We start from the raw sequence: 6,709 nt of genomic DNA on the forward strand, positions 1-6,709 counted from the left end.
TTTCCTTCCTTTTTAATGCCCAATATTAATGGTTTGGTAGAATTTTCCTGTGAAATCATAGTTACTTAATAATTTCCTGTCTCTTCTATGGAAATTGGCCTTTTTAAATTTTCTAACTCTAATGGGTTCATTTTGCCAGTCTGAATTTCCTCAGGAAATTATCAATGTCTCTATTATTTGTATAGAAGTCATGTATGATTTCCAGTTTTTTCTTGTCTCAGTGGTTATTTTCTCCTTATTGATATTCATTTAAAGTGTGTTTTAAGAGGGGCGCCTGGGTGGCGCAGTCGGTTGAGCGTCCGACTTCAGCTCAGGTCACGATCTTGCGGTCTGTGAGTTCGAGCCCTGCGTCAGGCTCTGGGCTGATGGCTCAGAGCCTGGAGCCTGCTTCCGATTCTGTGTCTCCTTCTCTCTCTGCCCCTCCCCCCTTCATGCTCTGTCTCTCTCTCTCAAAAATAAATAAAAACGTTAAAAAAATTAAAAAAAAAATAAAGTGTGTTTTAAGAGAAACCCAATATGATGAGCGAAGTAATGAAAGGATACTTTTTTTTCTTGGTGAATTTTTTTAAAGTTTTATTTATTTATTTTGAGAGAGAAAGAGCAGGCACACCTCAGGGAGAGGGGCAGAGGGAGGGAGAGGGACAGATGGAAAGAGAGAATCTCAAGCAGGCTCCATGCTTAGCAGAGAGCCCTACATGGGGGTTCCAATTCACCAACTGTGAGATTATGACCTGAGCTGAAATCAAGAGTCGGAGACTTAACCCACTGAGCCACCCAGACGCCCCTCTTCTTGGGGAACTCCTATGTTACATTTCTTCTCCAGTGAAAATATCCATATGATTTTTTAAAAAGCAATATGAGGGGCGCCTGGGTGGCTCAGGCGGTTAAGCGGCCGACTTCGGCTCAGGTCATGATCCCGCGGTCCGTGAGTTCAAGGCCCGCGTAGGGCTCTGTGCTGACAGCCTGGAGCCTGTTTCAGATTCTGTGTCTCCCTCTCTCTGACCCTCCCCTGTTCATGCTGTGTCTCTCCCTGTCTCAAAAATAAATAAAACGTTAAAAAAATTTTTTTTAAAAAGCAATATGAACTGAAGAATAAAGCCCAAAAGGACACACACACACACACACACACACACACACACACACACACAGGGGTTGCCTCTAACTAATAAGGGGTTTATGGTTCCATTATTCTCCTTTGATATAAATTAATATAAAATGTCAAGGTACAATTTGAATCAGCCAATTCTTTTAAAAATTCCATTTGTATCTGAGGCATATTTTGGACATGATTGCATTATTAGTTAGATGAGCAAATTTTTAAGCTGCATGCTGTCCCCCATTCCTCCAACTAAACAGAAAGCCTCTCTGCAGCTCTAGCACAGTCCCTTGGCTATACCACGTGCTTAAAAGTCGATGACTGATTATTACTTTGGCATAATTATAACACCTTATGTTTTCGTGATGCTTTTCAAGTGTTCAAAGCACTTCTAAGTTTTTTCTTATTTGACCCTCACAATACCAAGTTAGGTACTCTTGGCAGGGTATCTGCATTTTGCAGTTGAAGAAAAAAAAATCTCAAAGAGATTAAGTGGCTTTACTAAGGCCATCTGGCTGACGTGGGACGGGGTGAGATCTGGCACTAAGTCCATTCTTCTTCCCTTTTATGCTATGGTGCTTACTGCAGCCCGACTTCTCCTAGGACATGTTTTAATCATATGCCTCATCACACTGTCTGCTAAATGACACTATCAATAGGAGAAATGTTGTGTATGCAAAACAATTTAGATATTGCACTTTTAAATGCTCACTCAGCCTGAACAGGGTAATTACATAATGACTTAGGAAATCCAGCCATTTAAAAAACTTACTATAATGGCAAAATTATCCGTGATGCTAAGCAAAAGAATCAAGTCCACTGTTTTGCTTAGCTTTCTACTTAGCTGCGAGTAGAGTTTTTAGAGATTCTACCCTCATTCATTCAACAAATATTTATTGAGTGCCAAGTACATGCCAATCACTTTTTCAGCACTGAGGATACAGCAGTGGACAAAAGAAAGTCTGTGTTCTCAGAGCTTACACTCTAGTGGAGGGAGACAGACAACAAACAAATGAATACACACCCTGTGCAAGCTATGAAGGAAGTGGAGCTTTTAAATGGGCTGGTTAGAGAAGGTCTTTCTGATAAGAAGACATCTGAGCTGGAACGTAAAACAATTTAGGAAGTGAGCCATATTGGAGAAACAGCCCTAAGCAGATGGAATAACAGGTAGAAAGACCCCAGGGCAGGAGAGAAAATTGTCACTCTGAAAAATGTAGAAGAGAAAGTAACTCATCTCCAAATCATCCAGAGGAGCCACCAAAGCTACACTTTTCCCCAAGATTACAGAATTAGTGTGACTAGTCTTATATTTATGTGATTGCTTTTATTTAAAATCATATTTCTGAGGCCCTCTGGGTGGCTCAGTTAAGTGTCTGACTTCGGCTCAGGTCATGATCTCACAGTTCGTGAGTTCGAGCCCTGCATCGGGCTCTGTGCTGACAGCTCAGAGCCTGGAGCCTGTTTCAGATTCTGTGTCTCCCTCTCTCTCTGTTTCTCCTCCACTCACATTCTGTCTCTCTGTCTCTTTCTCAAAAATAAACATTGAAAAAAAATTTTTAAATAAAAAGATAACATTTCTATTAAGTAGTAAAACCTGCTTTGCCTCTGTCACTTAAACAATATGAAATATCATTTTAAATATTTTTATTATTTTTAAGTGATCTCTATACCCAAGATGGGGCTTGAACTCCCAACCCCAAGATCAAGAGTCACATATTCTATCAACTGAGCCAGCCAGGAGCCCCCAATATCAAATTTTTTTTTAAAGAAAATACTGAACATTTTATTTCTTCATTTATTTTTACTTTCATATCTTTGCCATGTAGACACTGTCTTTAGTCTTTATATGTATATATGTTATAACATATACATATAATATATATATAAATTTAATTTTTACCTAAAGGACTAAAGCTACATGGCATAGGGACCTTGAAAGATTCAGTTGACCAGGGAAAACAATCAGAGGAGTTGCACTTTTAGCTGGGCATTTGATGAGCTGAACTGTACTTTGTGTTATAGAAACCACACTTCTTTCTCAGAAGGTTTATTTACTTTCCTCATATATTTTTCTCTATGCTAGGGAAATATCCAGGATATTTAATGTCTTTGTGTTGCTGATCTCACAGTCTAATGACCTTCAAGCCCAAAACTCAGTGACTTAAAACAGCAGCCATGTTATTTATTACCTTATGATTCTATGGGTTGATTGAACTCAACTGAGCAGTTCTGCTGGTCCTGCTCAGTGTTTCTTGGGCAGTTGTATCACATGGTAGGGGAGGTTATAGTTATCTAGAAGCTTGTCAGTGAGGCAGGAATGACTGAGTCTTTCTCCTTCCCCCAAATAGTGTTGGGCTTCTCCTCTCTATCTGGGCTTTCCACATGGCTACTTGGGCTTCTTCACAGCATGGCAGCTAAGTTCCAAGAAGGAAAATAGAAGCTGTTATTCCTTTTAAAGGCTAGGCCCAGAATTCACACAGCATCATTTCTACTTAATTCTTTTAATTAACAGGGTCATAGTCAGTGCAGATTCAAGAGAAGCATGGAAGTGGATGTATCTCAATAGATCCATCTTCGGAGATCAGTCACAGCACCTTCTCATCCTGCATCATTGTTAAGTGTGTTTACTTTTATTACATAACCAAATAGAAAGTCTATGACACATTCTGGTAAAAAGTGTTATGAAAACACAGAAAAAGAAATGACCAACACTTTCTGGTGGGGAAAAGAACAACCTTTAAGGAAAGGAGATTTCAAGCTAAATCTTGTATAATGAAAGGTCTCCATGGGTGGCTCAGGTAGCGCAGGTTAGGCAGAGGAAATAGCATGTGTGAAGTTGCTGAGGCATGAAGGAGCCAGTGGTATTTGGGGAACACAGGACTTTGGGAGCATATGAGGGAGTGGAGGAGATGGTGGAAAAACCTAAAGAAGAAAGCTGGGGTTTGATCAGGAAAGTATAGGTTTCAAAGACACTTCTATCAAGGCAGGACAATACAGAGGCTTAGAGATCACCTCCACTAGCTGAGAGAAAAGCCAGATCCTCCTTTAGGTAAAGTTAATTCCTCATCATACACCATCCTACCTGTATTTTGGAGTACATATCGAGAGTATAGGCTTTAGTTTGCCTGGGTTGGCCTGCCCCATGTGGTTGCAATGATGTTAACTTTTTTCTTTTTTTTTTAATTTTCTTTTTTCTTTTTAAAAATTTATATCCAAGTTAGTTAGCATATAGTGAAACAATGATTTCAGGAGTATATTCCTTAATGCCCCTTACCCATTTAGCCCATCCCCCCTCCCACAACCCCTCCATCAACCCTCAGTTTGTTCTCCATATTTGAGTCTCTTCTGTTTTGTCCCCCTCCCTGTTTTTATATTATTTTTGTTTCCCTTCCCTTAAGTTCATCTGTTTTGTCTCTTAAAGTCCTCATATGAGTGAAGTCATATGATTTTTGTCTTTCTCTGACTGACTAATTTCACTTGGCAAAATACCCTCCAGTTCCATCCATGTAGTTGAAAATGGCAAGATTTCATTCTTTTTGATTGCCAAGTAATACTCCATTGTGTGTGTGTGTGTGTGTGTGTGTGTGTGTGTGTATATATATATGTATATATATATATATATATATATATATACACCACATTTTCTTTATCCATTCATCCATCGGTGGACATTTGGGCTCTTTCCATACTTTGGCTATTGTTGATAGTGCTGCTATAAACATGGGGGTGCATGTGTCCCTTCGAAACAGCACACCTGTATCCCATAGATAAATGCCTAGTGGTGTAATTGGGGGGTCTTAAGGTAGTTCTATTTTTAGTTTTTTGAGGAACTTCCATACTGTTTTCCACAGTGGCTGCACCAGCTTGCATTCCCAGATGCTAATTTTTTAAAAATGTTTATTTATTCATTTTGAGAGAGAGACAGAGAGACAGAAGGACAATCCCAAACAGGCTCCATGCTGTCAGTGTGGAGCCCGATGTGGGGCTCTATCTCATGAACTGTGAGATCATGACCTGAGCCAAAATCAAGAGTTGGATGCCCAACTGAATGAGCCACCCAAGCACCCCACTATGATGCAAATTTATGAATATTCTCATTCTCCTTTTCTGGGTACATGGTGGGATTGTGCACACTTAACCTCTTTGAAGATATGTATGGCCTTATGACTTGCCTTAGTTGTAGAAGTGTAAGTAGAAATGATGAGCAAGCAGAAGCTTTAGAAGTAAATGAGGGATTGTACTTGCTTTGGGAGCACATATACTAAAATTTGAACGATACAGAGAAGATTAGCATGGTTCCTGCACAAGGATGACACACAAATTTTTGAAGTGTTCCATATTTTTAAGAACTTATAAAACTCAATGCCTTAAAACCAAATAATCCAATTAAAAAATGGATAGAGGACATGAACAGACATATCTCCAAAGAAGACATCCAGATGGCTAACAGACACAAGAAAAGATGCTCAACATCACTCATCATCAGAGAAACACAAATCAAAACTACAATGAGATATCACCTCACACCTGTCAGAATGGCTAAAATCAAGAACAAAAGAAACAACAGGTGTTGGCAAGGATGTGGAGAAAAAGGAAACCTTAGGAACTGGGAATGCAACGTGGTGCAGCTGCTGTGGAAAACAGTATGGAGGTTCCTCCAAAAATTAAAAATTGAACTACCTTACAATCCAGCAATTACACTACTGTGTACTTGCCAAATACAGGAACAGTAATTCAAAGGGATACATGCACACCTATGTTTATAGCAGCATTATTTACAATAGCTAAGGAACAGAAGCAGCCAAAGTGTCCATCAACTGATGAACAGATAAAGATGTGATAGATAGATAGATAGATAGATAGATAAACAGATAGATAGAATGGATATATATATATACATATTAGAATGGATAAAAATGTGAGATATATATATATATTATACAGAATGGATATATATTATATAGAATGATATAGATATATAGATATATAGAATGGATATATATATAGAATGGATATATATAAAGGTTCTATTCAGCCATAAAAAAGAATGAAATCTTGCCATTTGCAAAAACATGAATGGATTTAGAGAATATAATGCTAAGCAAAATAAGTCAGTCAGAGAAAGACAAATACTATATTATTTCATATGTGGAGTTTACAACAAAAAACAAACAAGCAAAAGGGAAAAAATGAGAGCAAAAGCAAGAAATAAACTCTAAACTATAGAGAATAATCTGATGGTAATCAGAGGGAAGGGCATGGGGAGGTGGGTTAAAGAGGTAATGGATATTGGGGCACCTGGGTGGCTCAGGTGAGTTAAGCATCCAACTCTTGATTTCAGCTCAGGTCATGATCTCATGGTTTGTGAGCTCGAGCCCCAAACTGAGCTCTGCACTGACAGTGTGGAGCCTGCTTGGGGTACTCTCTCTCTCCTTCTCTTCCCCTCCCCTGCTCTCTCTCCCTCTTTCTCTCTCTCTCTCTCAATAACTAAGTAAAATAAACTTAAAAAAAAAGAGAAGTGATGAGGATTAAGGAGAACACTTGTCATGAGCACAGGGTGATGTATGCAATTGTTGAATTACTATATTTTAAACTTGAAACTAATATAAC

The 6,709-nt window shown here is 38.8% G+C and overlaps 1 non-coding gene across 1 annotated transcript; it reads left to right on the forward strand.

Moving 5' to 3' along the window:
- The first annotated feature begins 5,336 nt into the window (after window positions 1-5,336).
- LOC112868747 (U6 spliceosomal RNA) lies at window positions 5,337-5,443 on the forward strand. Its single transcript, XR_003224344.1, has one exon. It is a non-coding gene; the product is annotated as a U6 spliceosomal RNA (small nuclear RNA).
- Window positions 5,444-6,709: the final 1,266 nt, after the last annotated feature.

The sequence above is a fragment of the Puma concolor genome, chromosome D4 (assembly GCF_028749965.1).
Source record: "Puma concolor isolate L17-30 chromosome D4, mPumCon1.1.hap2, whole genome shotgun sequence".
In the NCBI taxonomy this organism is placed as follows: domain Eukaryota; kingdom Metazoa; phylum Chordata; class Mammalia; order Carnivora; family Felidae; genus Puma; species Puma concolor.